This window comes from Paralichthys olivaceus, chromosome 2 (assembly GCF_024713975.1).
Source record: "Paralichthys olivaceus isolate ysfri-2021 chromosome 2, ASM2471397v2, whole genome shotgun sequence".
Lineage (NCBI taxonomy): Eukaryota > Metazoa > Chordata > Actinopteri > Pleuronectiformes > Paralichthyidae > Paralichthys > Paralichthys olivaceus.
The window spans coordinates 9244004-9261787 of record NC_091094.1 but is presented as its reverse complement, the minus strand read 5'-3'; the positions used below and the strand labels follow the sequence as shown (position 1 = coordinate 9261787).

General features: G+C 39.8%; 1 protein-coding gene across 3 annotated transcripts in view; it reads right to left on the bottom strand.

Moving 5' to 3' along the window:
- ppp1r16b (protein phosphatase 1, regulatory subunit 16B) overlaps positions 1-6952 on the bottom strand; it is a 68014-nt gene extending 61062 nt beyond the window's left edge. For 2 of the 3 annotated variants that reach the window (XM_020096726.2, XM_020096729.2), the window contains exon 1: positions 6765-6952. The gene's annotated coding sequence lies outside the window, so the exon portion shown is untranslated. Of the gene's footprint in view, positions 1-6170; positions 6721-6764 lie in introns of those variants that run through there. The other variant, XM_020096727.2, reaches the window with a different exon arrangement.
- Positions 6953-17784: the final 10832 nt, after the last annotated feature.

Genomic DNA, 17784 nt, shown 5'->3' with positions numbered 1-17784 from the left:
GACCACCAGGACAGAAGAACATAATTTAATTTGTGGAGGTTATAAGATATCTTGACCGAAACCCTGCAGGGACTTTAAGACAAGGCAGTAGATAGCTGAACATGAATCCGAGCTGGAGCAGTACAAAGATCAAAATAGTGCCACATGTAAACTTCCTGTTCCTTCTGTAAATTAATGCAGCAACTGGTTCGGACATATGCTGAGGATCACCCAACATCTTGTCTAGACACTTTAAACAGTTGGTCTCTTTTGAGGATTGCTAAAAGGAGGCTTTCAGACAATCTTGCGCTCACTCATCAATATTTTATCAACTTTTTGAAGGAATTGCTGCTCTGAAGCTGAAAAGCATTGGTTATCAAGAATGTAAAACAGGAGTGTTTTGTCAAAACCACTGAGCCACCCTTGAAAAGGACAAAAGATGTAACACTTTCATTTGCACATAGAACCACAAAATATTAAGAAACACACAGACACACACGCCTTGGTACAAGCAGGCACCAGGGTGTGTGGTCAATTATAAACCAATGGGTGCAGAGCGCTGACAGAGACGTAAGACAGAGCAAACCAGACATTAAAGGGCCCATCTCAAACAGCTCAGGCAGGATTCATGAAACAGTCTTCAAAAAGCACCACAGACACACACACACACACACACACACACACACACACACACACACTGTTCCAACACTTTCAATGTTGACTGAATCTTTGCTTTGAAGTTCGACAGCTGCGTTCATCTAATCTGAAAAATGCATTTTGCTCATCAGGAGATGTGGGCGGTGAGTATTTTTAGAGGCCTAATATTCAGAATGTATAAAGGCTGCACGGAAAGCAATGTTTTTAGAAGTCTAGAATGAAAATAAGTTCACGTCTGTACATTTTGAAGTTACCCGACACTCGGAAATCCACAGGTTTGTGCTTATCAGTAACCATGTGCTAAAGTCAAACTAGAGCAGAGAGGCTGAGGCTTTCTGTGCTTTCCAAAACAATGTGAGGAAAAAACCTGAACAATGCCCCCCTTGGCCAAACGCCTTCCTGAACACAGTGCAAGCCACAAACTCCATGAGCTCACTTCCTGTTCACAATATTTCACTGAGTCTGATTGGTTGGTTTACATCAAAAGAAACAATCGGCACGATATGCTGGTCTTTAACACAGTAGCACGCAGAGATCTACAAATACAAGCCAGTAAAGGATGTGTAAACACTGACTCATATGTGCATGAAAGCCTCGAAAGACATGTTTAACTTCTGCTTTCGTGGAAAGGTGGATGGACGCCAGTGTGAAGAAACACAATAATACAAGAGAGAATACAAGAATGAAAATCAATGTGTCCTATTTGAATCCTTCAAATAGAACTCTGGAAAATGTCTGGATATTTGGATCTGGATATTATCCAGACTTTGACTTTCACATATGAACACGAAGCAAGATATTGTCTGGGTCAGATGTGTTCACATTAATAAAAAAAAACCTCCAGAGCATTCAGATGAGAGGTACCACCTGGGTAGAGCATTCAGGAGGCGACATAACGTATAAATTCCACTGAATAAATCACGTTTTTGTTCACAGCAGACTGACACCAACATCAGCCCTTGTCTGCAAAGGGTCTCCAATCTCATTGTCTTTCCAAGTTGACATCTTCATTGGCGTTGTTTAAATGTATGACACCTCTTTTCCATTCTGAGATATCTGTATTCTTTTGTTGTTTTTTTCAGTTTTCCATTTATCGCTCTCAGAACTAACATCTGTACGCCTACTCTGCATTCTTACATCGGTCGGAGCAACTGACTCAGACATTTGTGCTCTCACATGTAGCCCCTCCAGATAATTTCAGGAGAATATCGTGTTCAGTGCGTGTCTGAAAGCAGCTCAAGAAAGTGTTTTTCAGCAGCACTGACAGGAAGACTGGTCAGGGTTATCAATGCTGAACTAGACCAAAGTACAGAGATACCCTTAATGAAAACCTGGTTCAGAGCAGTCAGGACGTCTGACCAAGGTTCATCTTCCAACTGGACAATCATCCTAATGATACAGCCACAGGAGCACCTTTGAGACGCCTCGGTGTTTCCTCGACACAGACAGAGCCTTGATTTGAGCCCTGTCAAACATCTCTGGAGAGACCTGATAAAAGCTGACCACTGATGATCCCCTTTCAACCTGACAGATCTTAAGATGTTCAGAAAAGAACGGCAGAGAATCATCAAATCCAGCAGTGCAAAACTGTAATCACTACCAGAGGTGTTTCAGTTTTCCAACTATTGAGGGAAGACTGATGAGGAAAATAATTATTTTAGCATCAGGCTGCAACATAACAAAATCTGAAAGAGTAAAAGCAACCACACCTTTTGGATAAACTGTCACATCACCAACCAATAACTGAATGTGGCGGCAGTTTTTGGTCTAAAACAGACAACCAAATAAATAAAGAGGAAAAGTTCAACTGCCACTGAGTTCCTATTGATTTCACTGGACAAAAACCATCTACAAATTAAATTCTTACAGGACGGATTGACTGAGATGGCATGGCACCAAAGCTTTTCTCTGCAATCAATGATGTTTGTGGTTTTATCCTCTCGGTGAGAGGTCACATGAGGGGATCGGATATCCCAGCATCCATCAGCAGGGGATCCAGTATTACATCTACTGATCACTTAAGTATCCATGTGGCAAAAACCCACCACTCCAGGGACATGGAGAATGCTATAATTTAGACCACTTGTTTTAATTAGGTGTTGTTTTATTTTGCACTAAACTGCGTCATACCACCACTGTGATTATGTCAAAAACATTTAAATTCAAGCAAAATGAATTGCAAATGTGTCAATGGACTCTCAGGGCCTCTAAGTAGCCTTGATAGCTGCCCTGTGATTTGCCTGTCTCCGTATTAAGACCACAGATTAGCAGGCAGTGCCCGGTTGCCCGCTGTAATCAGAATGCTGATCTAGTATAATCCCTTTTCAATAGTAAGCAGGCACACTGCTATCAGACACGGCTCAGAGAGGACACCTTAAGCAGCAGGGGGTCAACAAACAGATTTCCAACTTAAATCATAAGAAATAGACTTCCCGTGAGGACGAGTAAAGGGAGACATTTTTTTAAGTAAACATTTTAAAAAGCACTTGGTGGTTTGTGACTGTGTTGACTTGATTTGATGTCAGTAACAGACGGTGCACTGCTCCATTCCTTTAAGGATAAAGTAAAGCCGTTAATTTTTTTCGGGTGCCTTCGAGGCTGCTCCGGTTTCAGCATTTTATGAGCACCAGCCAAATCACTGTGTCGAATAATTAAACATCATTTTCTGCACAAAACTACAGAGAATATATTACAGAGGCAGCTTATCAGTGAAGAGAGAGAAGTGAAGGAAAGTGGTGGGGCTGCTCAGACACTCAGGGGAATATTATTTTGTCATTACACTGAAAACAGCCAACTGACTGATCATCTGAGAAACCAGAGGAACTGTTGGTTGTAATGTGGAGCAGTGCAATGCTGATATGAACGTGTGTGTTTATTCGTGTGCATTAGGTCTGAACAAGACCAACACAGCAAAATGATTTTTTCCAATGTATAGAAAAAAAACCCATCTGTGCATAATTTCACCAAATATCCATCTTAACTCCATGTGCAATAAACAAATCACTAATGCAATGATGAGTTTGAATAATGAAGTTTCAATCGAGCACTAATTTCTGTCACAAGATTGCTGATTTTGACTGATCACAATTCAAAATCCTGGATATATTGCGTTTACTGTCAAGCTACAAATATGAAAGCAGCAAATCCCCAGAATTGAGAAGCTGGAACGAGATCGTCTTTGGGTTTATTGCTTGAAAAATGAAGATGAATCATTACTTATCAAAATTGTTGCATTTTTCAACCGGTTTATTTGTTGTATAACTGACATATTTAATATTTGCTGATGGCTTACAATACAATCTGACTGTATCATAGTGACATTTTAAAATAAAAGACTCAGCAGAGCTTAATAGTACTTAAGCTTTTAGATCAAGTCAGTGGAGCCAAGCTGCAACTAACAATCGATCAATCTGCCAGTTTTTTTTATGATTCATAATTTTGTCATTAAAGTGCAAGAAAATAGAGAAAAAAGCATGTCATAATTTCTCATAGACTAAAGTGACACATTCAGATGCCCTGTTTTGTCGCAACAGCAGCCCACGATCCAAAGATATTCATTTTATAATGCATGACGAAGGAAAGCATCAAATGCTCACATTTGAGCAGCATGTGTTATAGTTTTGTTTGAGATGACAACCGATTCATCTCTTACAAAGATATCTGCTAAATTGCCAGTTGACTATTAATCAACTAATTGTTGAAACTCTACCTGCATTTTACAATTGTATGGCAGCACTGCTCTCTACAAATGATCAGTGGCAGAAACACTTTGCACCTGAAGCCCTGTTTTCCTGTGGAGAGAACAAAGATGCTGAACCTCAAAGCAGTTTTAAGTTTGACGTTGTTTTGTTGGCACATCCAGTGACAAGAAACTGCCTGCGACATAACCTGAAAGCAACATGCAACAAATGAAAAAATGTTTCATCCACCCAAACACTTCAAACTACAAATTTCTTTTTTAACTCTGTCTCCTCTCCAAAACAGTCTTTGCTAAGCTTGTTGTTTTCTTTTTAAATTCCCCAGGCCTTACGGCTAATGTACCACACATTGGTGTCAAACCTGTGCTGCACTTTGCCGCTTAACCCCTTCTTCCAATGAGCACAGATCATACATAAACCATAGATCATATATAAAGAGCCAGAGGTAAAGTGACTAATAGGCTTAGTTTGTTTTACATGTCTGTGCGGTCCACTTGTGAACATCACGAGTCAAAACAAAACTATATATTGTATGGTTCAGCCCTGAACCTTGCCTGTGGAGATAAGGTGCACGGCACAAAGTGTCTTAAAGCTGTCATACGAATACAGTCTTTGTGTACGCAGATACTCTCACCCTTTGGAAGGTCTATGAATGTTTAAATACAGTGTTGTGTGTATGGCGGATTGTCCCTCTCTCTAACAGCTCATTTCTAACGTGAGCTGACAGGCGGTGCAGATTCTGAGAGAAACAGCAGGAGAAAAGCGCTCAGGACGTCTCCACACATAAAACATTTAAAGGCCAACACTGTCAGGCAGTGATAGCACCTACCTTAACCAAGTCTGCATCTGGCACAAAGTGAGGAGAACAACACAGCCACTGGTGTTTGTGTATTACCATGAGACCGTGAATGAGGGCAGGAGAAGAGACTGGAACCCTCATGGTACAGATCTGTCGTCACTGTGATTCTGTCTCAAAGATTCTTAATGTGGCCCAGTCTCATCAAAGGACTGATACAATTGGTCCTTTCAGTTATTTATGAAGCTTTTAAAATCTGAGCATTTCCTGCTCATCTCTGTTTTACTGTAGATTAAATCATGTTTGGGTTTTGAGCCGTTGGTTGGAAAAAACCTCCACGCTGGTCCCTGGGAAAGATTAAAGTGGACTCAACAGTCACTGTTAAACTGAAGCATATGGTTAATTGATTAAATAATCAACTGGTAGATCCATCAACAAGCTTCTCAGTTTTGACAGTGACTAATATAACTAATATCAAGCCAAATACTATGAGCATATTGTCACAGTGGACAATGAAAGAAACGTGGGTGCTCTCACTGTCTTCAGGCCTTTTCGGAACAATGATGGATCAGACATTCCAGTGATTGATCAAGGAATTGTATTGATAAAGAAATGAATCGTTATCGAGTCCGAGCCCTTTGAGGATATTGCTGACTCCTGCTAACTCAAATGTTACTTCACATCTTTGCTGACTGAATATCTTTGGTGAAAGGACTGTTTGTCACTTGAATGACAGTGTGATCTAACAACTGTTTTAATTATAACATTAAGATAAATGGTGTATTTTCTGCTTCTTTCCTCCTTATTTTATCTTCTACATCATTTTAAGTTAAATGTTTTTGACAGTCTGTTGTGCAAAACAAAGATTTGAACTTCTGCTCTGTGACATTACAGCTAATACGCATGTTTTCACCATTTTGTGACACTGAATGAAAGATTAACAGATTGGTTTGACAAAACAACAGATTACTTCAGGGAGAAACAAACATCAGCGGCTCAAACTGCCCTGTTGACAAATGTAAAAGGTTTTAGAAACTCACATTGAGAGCACCGTGAAGTCAAACGTGTTGCACGTAGAAAAACGAGGGAAAATGAAGGTATCGGCTAATTTTCCATTGAAAACTTTAGAATTTAGAAAACCGCTCCTCCTCCAGAGCCTGAGAGTAAGAACCCCTCATCATGGACGGTGGTGGAGGCTCCGTCTTCACTCCTGCTGCTTCACAAACTACAGGAAACCCTCCGACCCTTTCAAACTGGGTCCAAGTGTCCCGGCAGTGGACGAACGAGCCACCGGGACAGCGGTGTGGTGCGGAAACATCCCGGGGGAGGATGTCGAAGCTAATCTCGAACCGAGCGGCTGAATTTCTCAAGCAGCGGCGGCGGAAACGACGCTCCTCGCCGGTTAAACCGCGGCTTGTTGAGCCGGCAAAAGTCGACTAGCTCCGACCGCCTCCAGCCCAACAAGAGCCCGGACATGCCTCTCTCCTCCTGCCCGCTGCCGCCGCGTCCTTCCCCCGCCGAGAGAGAAGAAAACCTCCCTCTTCCCCGCTTCGTTCAGTTCAGTTACGACCCCTCACTCACTCGCTGACCCTCCAGCAAACACACTGTCAACATGTCTGAATGTCTGCACTCACCTCCGAGAGAGGAGCGAGGAGCCGCCTGCGAGAGCCCGGAGCTCTCAACTTGTCCCGTTAGTAGAGACACGGCCGAGCTGCGGAGATACGCTTAGTGTGTGTGAGTGTAACTGTGTGTAAGTGTGTGTGTAAATGTGTGAGTGTAACTGTGTGTGTGTGTGTGTGTGTGTGTCTGCAGAGTCTCTCTCCTATCTCTCACCCCTCTGGGGGGCGGGGCTGACCAGGAGGAGGAGGAGACTGAGGGGAGGGTCCAGCCACAGTGAAGAGGCAGGGGTGCACCGAGAGGGGCCCGGGCCCAGCACAGGGGTGTCCAGCCCCCCCACTTCCATAAAATGAATCTATCTACTAACGCCCTGTTCCATTGCCCTCAGTTAACCCACGGTTGACGGCGTTCCAGTTTGCACAGGAGTAATGTTTACGTTAAGCCAGCTAGCCACTGTTAGCAAAAACAGTTCATAATTATGCTTTTCATTACATCACATTACGTTTCATTCAGCTGACACTTTTATCCGAAGCGACTTACAATAGGTGCATCAGCCATGAGGGAACAAACTCAGAGCAACAAGAATCAAGTAAGTACATTTAGTTTCAAAAAGCCAAACTACAAAATGATATTGGACAGTATGTGTATGTGGCCACGTTGGATTTCAAAGTCAGGTCTGGTGAGGTTCCTCTGACCTTCCGAGTCGCAGGTGCTGATCTTCGCCATGGCAACATTTGGGGAATCACTTCCTCTTGAGCAATTTTTCTGCAAAAAAGAAAAACTTTGATGATTTATCTGCTCCGCAAAAGTGAAGCCAGAGCATGTCCAACAGCCTGCGCCTGCTGACCATCTGTGATATTGCAAAGAGTATCTGGCTTCATAGCTCAGTGGTTAGAGCACTGGTCTTAATTTCACTGAAAACACTTCTTGTAAGATGGAGGATATTACCTTGAAGGTGGAATAACAGGTTGTCCACTAACCAGAAGGAAGTGTAATGATTTCATGTCAATGTCCTTAAGCCAAAAATACTGAATCCTTAATGACCCCACCAGCATTGTGTGAGAGATATAGTAGTATTGTATGAAAGTTTGAGTCCTCATAGTGATTCATTAGTCAAGTTTAATTTGCAGAACTTTCTGAAGGCTGGTGTTGCATATTTCATTTCCACAGATTAGATCAATTCACAACTGAACCAATTTTATAGCATCTTCCAGCGATGTTGTCCACCCAGTGCCTAAGCAAATCTCAGGAAAACCCAATATTGCAGAAAGGAAATATACCCCTACATCATGCAGTGGTTGGTTCAGTTCTTAATTAAAACCAATTTTTTTCATGAATCAAGCTCAAAATTAGAATGGTCTTGCATGGGTCCAGACTCCAAACTACACACACCGAACTGCATTGGATGCCTGCACAAATGGCTGGTCATAAATTTCGGGCAGCAAGCAGACGGTCAATGCAGTCCTTTGCAGACTGAACAGATGAAGCTTACATCACACAGACCATGGCAGCCATGTGGCCTCAGAAAGTATGAATTAAGTCTCTACCTAGGGACTGAAGGAGCAGATCCTGGCAGTTTGCTCTGTCTCAGCTTGCCCGGACTTACAAATAAAGGCAGGTAAAGCCTCCTGTTTGAGCTGGAACCTTTCTTCTGCAAATATATACATGCAAATGAATCGGGATCGTTTTACATAAATCAGCCACCTGAATACAGTCTGAACTATAGAGTGCACACCTCCACCAAGGCCCGAGTCCCCTTATATTCAATCAAATTGCGTCATACTGAACACACTCATAGAAATCAGTCCTGATTTTTTCATCAAGATCCATGAGTTAATCCATGGGAAATCAAAGCAATACCTTATTTCACAATATTAAAGAAAGCGGTAAAGAGAAGTTCCTGGATCCACCCCCAGATCTAGACCCACACCAAAATGTATTGGTTTCTTCTCAGACCAACACCACATCTTTCCACAAGCTTTCGTTGTAATCTGCGTAACCGTTCATAGAAATAAACAAACCAACCAACAAACGAACAAACGGAAGGGGTATAAAAACAACCTGCACATTCAACAAACATGTAGGTCAGAGAATTAAGTTTTAGCTTTAAAGCTTATTCAGCGATGTCCATAAGCCCCCTGGGCGCCCTAAGTCTATTCGCTTTCCGTTTCAAGTTGCGTCAGGTTCTTATGCGCCTGTGAGCTGGTATACCAAAAAGGCTTTCACTAACTCTGACCTGAGGGGAAAACCTACCCAAACCATGAAAAGCATGAATACATTTTCAGATGGACCCAAGTCTGAAAATGACCTGCAGTGACACAGATTCCAAATATGGACTTGAAGATTATCAGACCCAAAACCAAAATGCAGTCAACCTGAAAAAGAGAGAAACACCAGCAGATGAATGACTCTGCCAAATAATGAGCTTCTGTGATGAAGTTCATTTGGCAACAGAACAAACCAGAGCCGACCTGAGTCAAGATGTTAATATCAATCTTGTACTTATACTTATATATCTTGCTCTGTACTTGTAAAGCTTAATAACCTGTTACCTGCCTTTATATTGTAGCTGCATCTTTGAGTTTGCTTATTTAGGCTCAGCATCGTCATCTTTCTCTGACTTTTTTGTCTCTGTACTATTTACAAGCACTGACAACTTGTGTATGTCAGCATACTTGGTTGGCAAATTTTATATTACTTTGCTGTTGTACATTATAAAAGATTTAGGACACGTGGAGCCTATATATATATACTTTTTTTATATACTATATATATAAAGCTACTATAAAATTACACTGCACCAGCTCTCGGGTGAGACAGCAGACCTTGAGAGATAAAAAAATGAACACAGTGTCTGGGTTTTTTCTCTCTCCTTTGTCTTTTGTCTCAACCTGCTTGCATCTCTTTTCCTAATAAAATGTTCTCCTTCCTGTCTTTGCACCATTTTCTCTCATTACTCGCAACATTTTCTCAATTATATGGCAGAGTCTTGTCTCTTAAAGACAAAGATAGTGGTGCTGTTTTTCTTGAAAATTCATAAAATGCAGAATTTTATTTTTTAATTTATTTTATTTTTACATTCCACTGACAGATTTTTCTTAATGATCATCACGCTGCAACTGAAACATTAATGATAAAATTTAGCACAGAAGGCTCAGATTTAGATGTTTTATTCAGCTTATTCTCAAACACACATTAGTAAAAAGCAGGGTGGCGCAGTCAAAAGCCTAGTGCGTAATAATTAATGAACATTTGAGGAGAAATAAGAATCATAGACAAAAATATAAAGTAAATAATTCAAATATCAAAATGCTTAAGTGTCAATTTTGGAGTGGTGCCCTTTTAGTGTAAATGCTAAATGTACTGTATGTCACAGGCATATTATACAATAATATTTTGAGTAGAGCAGATCACAGACCAGTTCATGATGCTAGGATGCCTTTAACAGCGTCTGGCCAGAAGACCTTTTCGTGATCCCCAGAGGGACTATGAATTTATTAAGCTTGTCTAAGTAAATGAGCTGCTTCACCGGCCATTTCTCTTTTGAATAATTTATCATCCAAGGATTCAATTATTATTGTTTCCAGTGAAGAAAAACACTTTCTGGTCTGTGCTTCTGAGGATTCCTCAGGGCTGGACGACATTTGAGGTAAGACAAACCACCAAAGCAACACTAGGGAATGGGGAACAAAATGACCATAACATTTTATTAAAATATCGTCCAATTCAAGACAAAATTCATTTATATGTAACATTTGACCAAAGTGCTGAACAGCCTTAAAATACGAATACAAAACAATATGAAAAAGAGAATAAATACAAAATACGATAAGCGATAAAACATTTAACATCATAAATATTTAGGAAATAAAATATATTGCACAATAGCAGATTAAATCCAGGTCTCAAACTCTAATTAAAATCCAGGGAGAAGTCAGTCTTAAGCAATGATTTGAACATTTCAAGGGTCTGAGCGGTTCTGATATGAAAAGTTACGTTGTTCCACAGATTAGATGCAGCCGCTGCAGAGGCCCAGTCACCTCCATAAAAAAAACTACATTCAAACACAGACTGTAGGATAAAATGCAAACACAGAATCTGAGAATGGGTCAACAGCATAATTGTTGATGGAGTGAAGTATTTGCTTCTAACCTCCACTCTCTCTCCTCTTAACCCCAATCTCCCAGGTCCGACGGCAGCTGGAAATGGCAGACAGGCTTAAGACTGTACTCTTTACATATTTCATGGATTTGCACTTGCCCCACTTCTCCCAAAGAGCAGAAAGGGGTGGTTGTGTTGTTTTTTGGGAGCGGCACAGCTGAAACAAAGGCCTTGAGTAACAATTAAAAACTAGAATGGCAGTCAGTAGATCTTATTCCTCCGCCACAGGCTGCACCCAGTTTCAGTTATAGATATCAATCAATGCTTGAATCAAGATCCATGAATCATTTCCTGGAAAATTCCTTAAAATGTTGAAATAAGAAAGATCTCACAATGTTAAAGAAAGTGTTAAAAAAAAGTCTTCCTCTTGATCCATATCCTCACCAATTGGAATGTGTTCATCCCTGACCCATAATGCATCCTTCCACCAAGACCTGTTGTAATCCGTTCAGTTATATTTGTTCAATCTTGCTCAAAAACAAACAAACCAACCAACAAACATAATAAGTTAGCTATCTGTCTGCGTCCTCTAAAGTTGGGAGCTGAGTTTACTTTGGAGCAGCACAGCTTTGTCCAGGAGAGGCTGGTGTTTCTGACCGTGAAGTGTTTGAAAATTATTAATCTGATCCTTAAACACCGTGTTTCAAAGTGAGTTTTAAAGTTAGACACTTTCCATCATCAGCTTCAGGCAGACAAACAGACAAACAGACAAAGAGACACAACGTTGGTGACTAATGCTGCCCTTTTTTTGAGAAATGCTTTTTAACATCATAATATAAATCTGCTCCACAATAGCCTGCATTGATCCACCCCCTCCTTTGTGCATCCCTCTCTTCTGTCTGTGGCGAAGAGTGGATCAGCGCCAAGCAGCTGCTGCCAGCTACGAGTCCGTGTTGTCAAATCCTGCAATTAAGATATTAGCACATCAACGCTCACATTATCGACCACTTTCAACTTTTTTGCTGGCAGTTTTATTGATCAGTGTGTCATTTATCACAATGGAACATAAGTATTCATGCATTGCCCCATTTTCTTTGAGGGGCTCTGTGGTTTTTAAATGATCGACCTGCATCCTGTAGTTAATATTGAAGAGCTGTCACTAGACTCACTACCATAATGAACTTTACACAGAAGATCCATGAGTCTCGAAATGGATTGAACTTTTTCTCCATGTTAAGAGCAAACAATGTGTCGTCTGTTTGAAGTAGCCTACATGCAAGACTGCTCATTCTTACCTACAGTACAAGTACATGTACTTGATTTCTCACCTTAATCAAAGATAATGCATTTGACTATTTCAATGTTACTGTACATTCTTCTTTTGGAAATTTCGAACATTGTAAGACTTATACATAATCACCTTAGTTACTTTGCAGACTCAGGTTTTTAATATGAAACATAATCGCTTTATAGAACATAGTGCAATTTATGATACATGATCATATAACACAGTGAAGGGCCATTCTGATGCATCATGAGTAGTTTTATATTTTAGACACTTAATTTTCGAGTAAGATTTTTTTAAGCAATGCTTCTTGTAATTTTGAGTATTTTCACACTTTTACACTTTTACTTTTACAGAAATGTCTTCAACGTTCTTTCTTTCTTGTCTGTGAACACAAACAATTCTGGAGATTCTTAACATTGTTTTACGCCTCAAAACAAAACATCCATTCATTCTATCTGCTGTGTCACTGTCTCAATGTATTGTACTGTTCATTTCTAGTCTAGAACAATTTATGCGTTTTTGACACGTAGACTAATTCAGAATTCCTCCATTGTTTCTGAGGAAGTCGTTTTCAATCTGACTGAAGAAAGTAAAGTTGCCTGGCATGTATGGACGTAAACAACTCTGCTTGGAATAATAATTTTTTTTTTCCTGAAATGTCATTACCAAAAAAACAGATCATATGCACTCATTAGAAACTTTAAAAATTGTATTTCTCCTTAACATTTATTATTTGTGACGAAATAAATGATTAGCAAAGTGGGAAAAACCAGCTTTAAAGAACTTACTGCAAAAATCTATGAATATGTTCTGTTGTATATATGATCTGTTTCATCTCAAAAGTTGAAATTCTCTGCACAAAATAGAACCCACTTCACTTAACTATGTGACTATGTGAGCTGGAGCTTTCAGGCTTTCAAGTCACATTTATGTAACTTGCATATTAAGCCACAATTGACCCCAAACTCATTGAGATTCCCTCAAAAATCGTATTTTAAACTCAAATTCAAGGTGAGACTTGACAAATGTTCCTCGCTCTGGAAAAACAGCCTTATAGCATCAAACTACGCACATGTCGAGATGATGATGTTACACAGCGAAGGTCAAACATTTAAGTGAGGTGACTAAGCGAAACACATTTTTGGGTGGAAGGTGGGAAATTAAAATGTGCAAAGAGGCTCAAAAACCACGGGATTGGAGAGATAATGCTTCTTTGAGATGCAAATGTAACAGTTGCAATAGACACATGCAGCCTCTTAGTTCATTCACCTAGAAAATAAGAACACTTGGCACAGAAGATGAATACCGTGTCAGCAGTTGAATTGTCACTAACAGAGTCCAAAGAGGAATGGATATCTGCAACACTCTGTGAGAGACTGTGTACCTTTCAAATTGGGTTTGTAGAAAGTAGAGAATTTCTACATGTTTAGATGTGACAATAAATCTCCATGTTCACTTTGCTCAAAATCTTTTTCTGTCCTGGTCCTGAAGTAGAAAGAGGTTTCCCTGCACATAGTTTCTACTACTGTACTTGGAAAGAAGAATTACGTCAGCCCTTGACCTAAAAACCTGAAACCCTAATTACCTTTTTTGCAGTTTCAAAAATCCACAAGTGGTAAAAAAAAAAATCTTGAAAAAGTTCTGCTGTGAAAGTGATCCCGCTGAGCATTTAAAAGATGGTGTCATCATTACATTACGGTCCGAGGAAAGAAAATCCACAAATAAAGTTTTCCTGGCAGCATTTTCCTCCTGGGTGATTTGCATATTGCTGATGTCTCAGTTGAAGACAGGAATCATGAATTTGGAAGCTGGAACAAAGCCATGTACAGTAGGTGCAAAAAAGGGAGATGCTGAGTTTACTTTTGGATTCAAATGGATTCCTTTTTTATTATTTGTAATATTTTAACCGGATTTGTTGTCCTGCACAGATTTAAAAGGACTCCACAGTGACTCTCAGAATATGTTTATGGGTTTTCCTCACAAAATCTGCTCTGCAATGTCTTTTTCTGCATCTGATGTACTACAATGTAAAAATACTCTCTTCAAAGTGAAAGTCTTTCATTAGACAATCTTATCAGCTATCTGTGATTTTAGAATGTGAAATGACATTGATTGGAGTCTGTTGTATCTACTTTGTATGAGCTTGTGTTTTGAAACTTATATTTAGAAGCTTATTAATGGGACTAATCTTAAGTGTGAGTGGTTTTGAGATGAGTAATGATGCATGAAACAAGCTACAACATTCAATTTAATTCTTGGACTTTTCTCTAATCTTCTCTTTCCCTAGAAAATTACTTCTATGAAACCATCAACCACCAAGAAGGTTTGTGAGGTTGTTCAAGGTTGAACTGTTGATATTTTATAGACATCTGCTGCTGCTGCTGCTGCAGGAGGCGGGGTCTAATACCTTGCCAAGTCCCAATTATTGATTACTTTATAAAATACATAAACACAATGTAAACAATTCATTGTAATAATTTTAGTGGAGTAGACAGAAAAGATATTTGCTGATATATGTCGTGGAGTAAAAGTGAAAAGTACTTCAAAATAAATCTTGTATTTCAAGTATAGATGCACAAGTATGTAGTATTTAACTACAGCGGCAAAGTAAGTGTACATCCCACCTCTGGATGAACAACAGAGAGACAGAGAGCATGAGGGCGAAGAAATACAAGCTCCTGGCATGCATTCAACGCACATATAGGCCCTCTGCAGAACTATACTCATTTACACAGTGTTGGAGTCAGTGTGTGGAGTTGCTGGCTGCAGGCAGGTCGCTCAGTTTCTGTCAGTTTCTGTCAGTTTCTGCCGCTCAAACATCAGCTCCTCTCTTCAGCTCCACATCAGCCAGTGATTATCACACATGTCGTGCTGAGAGGAACAATATTGCAGCTCTGAGGACCTGAGGGTCTGAGTGTTCTGTAGGAGGATTTGACAGTAAACCAGATTATTCTCTGGGTCCTGTTTGCCAACTACACGCTGACATTGCCTTTCATCTGCATTGGCAATAATAAAAATAATGTTTTGTCTGCTGGTCTCTCCGTCTCTTCTTGGCATTGTGTCGCTGTCCCTGTCATAGTGTGCCAGTGACTGTGGAGGCTTCAAATGCACATCTATACATAGATCACGGTCGACTGCCATAACAATTACAGTCGCTGGCAGCCACTGGATATAAGCTACCGTGTCTATTTCAGTGTGTGTGTGTGTGTGTGTGTGTGTGTGTGTGCAAAAATGACACAGCAGCTTCCCAGAATCTTTACAGCACCCACCAACAATAACAGCAGTGGTGTAATTCACTTTCTGCTGGAGGCCTGCTAAGATCTGACTCTGCAGCAAAGCTACTGTGGGAGATCCAAAGAGGTTTTGAGGAGTGCAGATACTGACAGTGGTGTTTCAGTCAGAGCTTTGAAAACTCTAACTGCTAAATCTGACAAACTGCTGAAATGTGGTCCACACTGATTTCCTCAGATATTCCTGCGAGTCGGAGCATAAATTTAAAATGTGTTTGCAGTTGAGTGTGTAAAATATGTTGATTTTACGATTTTACATATAAATATGTTGTTTTGACCACTTTATGGGACTAAATAGTTCAAACAGTTGCATTCTGAGCAAGTAATGAGTGGAAATATATATATAAAAAAACAAACATTTAATCTTCTAGGAATAAATCAAGAGAAACCACTTTATTTCAAATAGATGCATGGAAAATGATTGCTGATTTTATTTATACTGAACAGTGAAAATCTATGAAGAAACACATCTTTATTAGAAATTATCTCTCCTATTAGTGTTCCCACCTCTAACTGCCCTCTGCGAATGTCCCTATAGAAAGTAAATAGGGCTCTCTAGTGGTTAAATTGTGCTATTACAAATTTAGCAATATTTAAAAAATAAAAATCACTCTGTTGGGTTGTTGAACAAAACCGCAAATATTTATTTTCTTAAATTCCTGTTAGTCCAAGCCATCCTCTGACGTCACTGAATGTGTTGAAAGACAGTTCTGATTTGCAAAGTGTTTACGTGCTGACACTTCTGTAGTGCACGCATTATGACACAAGGGGGCGTTGGTGGGGTGTTACCTTCACATCTGAACAGCAGAGTGGCACTGAGGGCAACAACAGAGCAAGAGCAATCATAGGCTGCTGAGTGAGAAGAAGGTGGCACTGCAGCTCTGCATCATGCACACACACACACACACACGCACACACACACACACACACACGCACACACACACGCACACACACACACACACACATCTTACTGCTACTTCACCTGCTTTCAAGGATTCAAAACACTAAACTATATGACATCTCTATATATTACTGTGCTCATGTAATAATGTAATGATACATTAACCAAAAGTTATGTGTTTATCCATGAAATACACATCAGTCCACGTAGCAAGTTTATAAAGGAGTGGCCACGTCTGGAGCACTGTCACTGTTTCCATATTCTTTAACAAAACTGAAACATGTCTATCATATGATTTGATTTACTTGCAGGTGTGTTCATGAGTTAATTGTGATCATTGCCTTCTGTGAAATGATCTGTAGTGACAGGTGAATATTATTTACTTATCTCTATGTTTTTATATTTCATTTTATTCTATTCTTTTATTTCTTTCATATGCTCTTACGTTTACTTCTTGTTGTTTCTCTGCTGCTTTGTCCACTGATCAATAAAGTTTATCTTTATCATATCACATAACATAAATCAACTTGTAACTCTCTTCTCCCTCTTATTATTAAAATCAATATTTTCTCTTGTTCATGTAATTTAATTCCCTCGTCAAACATCATCACAACTCGTGCTGCTGAGCTCACATCCCACCACTGATACCCCTGTTGCTCAGCTCCAATCAGGGTTAATCCCAGAGCAGGATATTGCTATGAATGAATGAGTTGTGGTTAAATATAGAAAGCAGTTTGAGCCCTGTTTGAATAGTGTCCATTGTCTGAGAGTTTATGTAATCTGTCCGCTGGTGTTAAACCTCTTCTTTGTAAACCAACTGCAGAAAGTAAATCCACACTTTTAGGAAAATAAAAGCTGCTCAGGGCTGTGACAGAATAAATCAGGATGTACTAAATGAAATCACACCAACACCAACAGGTTGTGATGAATAATATAAATCATTAATATATTGTTGTCGTTTATACACATGAGATGTCTTGGTTATGGACGAATATTAAAGACAGGTGTAATACAAATGTTGTTTTACATTTTTCATTTGCATAAGATATTCAGAAAAGACACAATTTTCCATCCTGAAACTTAATTATTTGAAGTATTGATACACCGAACTCTTCATAATGACTGGATCAATGTACTTGAGGAGAAAAACATGCAGTGAACTCAGTCTTTTGCAGCCTTGGTGGTACATTGACAGGGAGACTCCATAATAATCACCTCCACAGGTTTCACTTGCTGTAGTGACATGAGAGCGAGGGAACAGGACGGTAGATGTCTGGCTCCTTTCCCCGGTCTACTACAATAAAGCAGCTGAGGGCCTTAGGGAACTCAGCCATCCAGCTTAATGCACACGTCATTCTGTAGGCCAATGAGAAACCTATGAGAAAAACCTGAGTACCATTATTTCTGTCTGATCAATGGAAATAAACTACAAATCAGCTACAAGCCTTTTTTTTTAC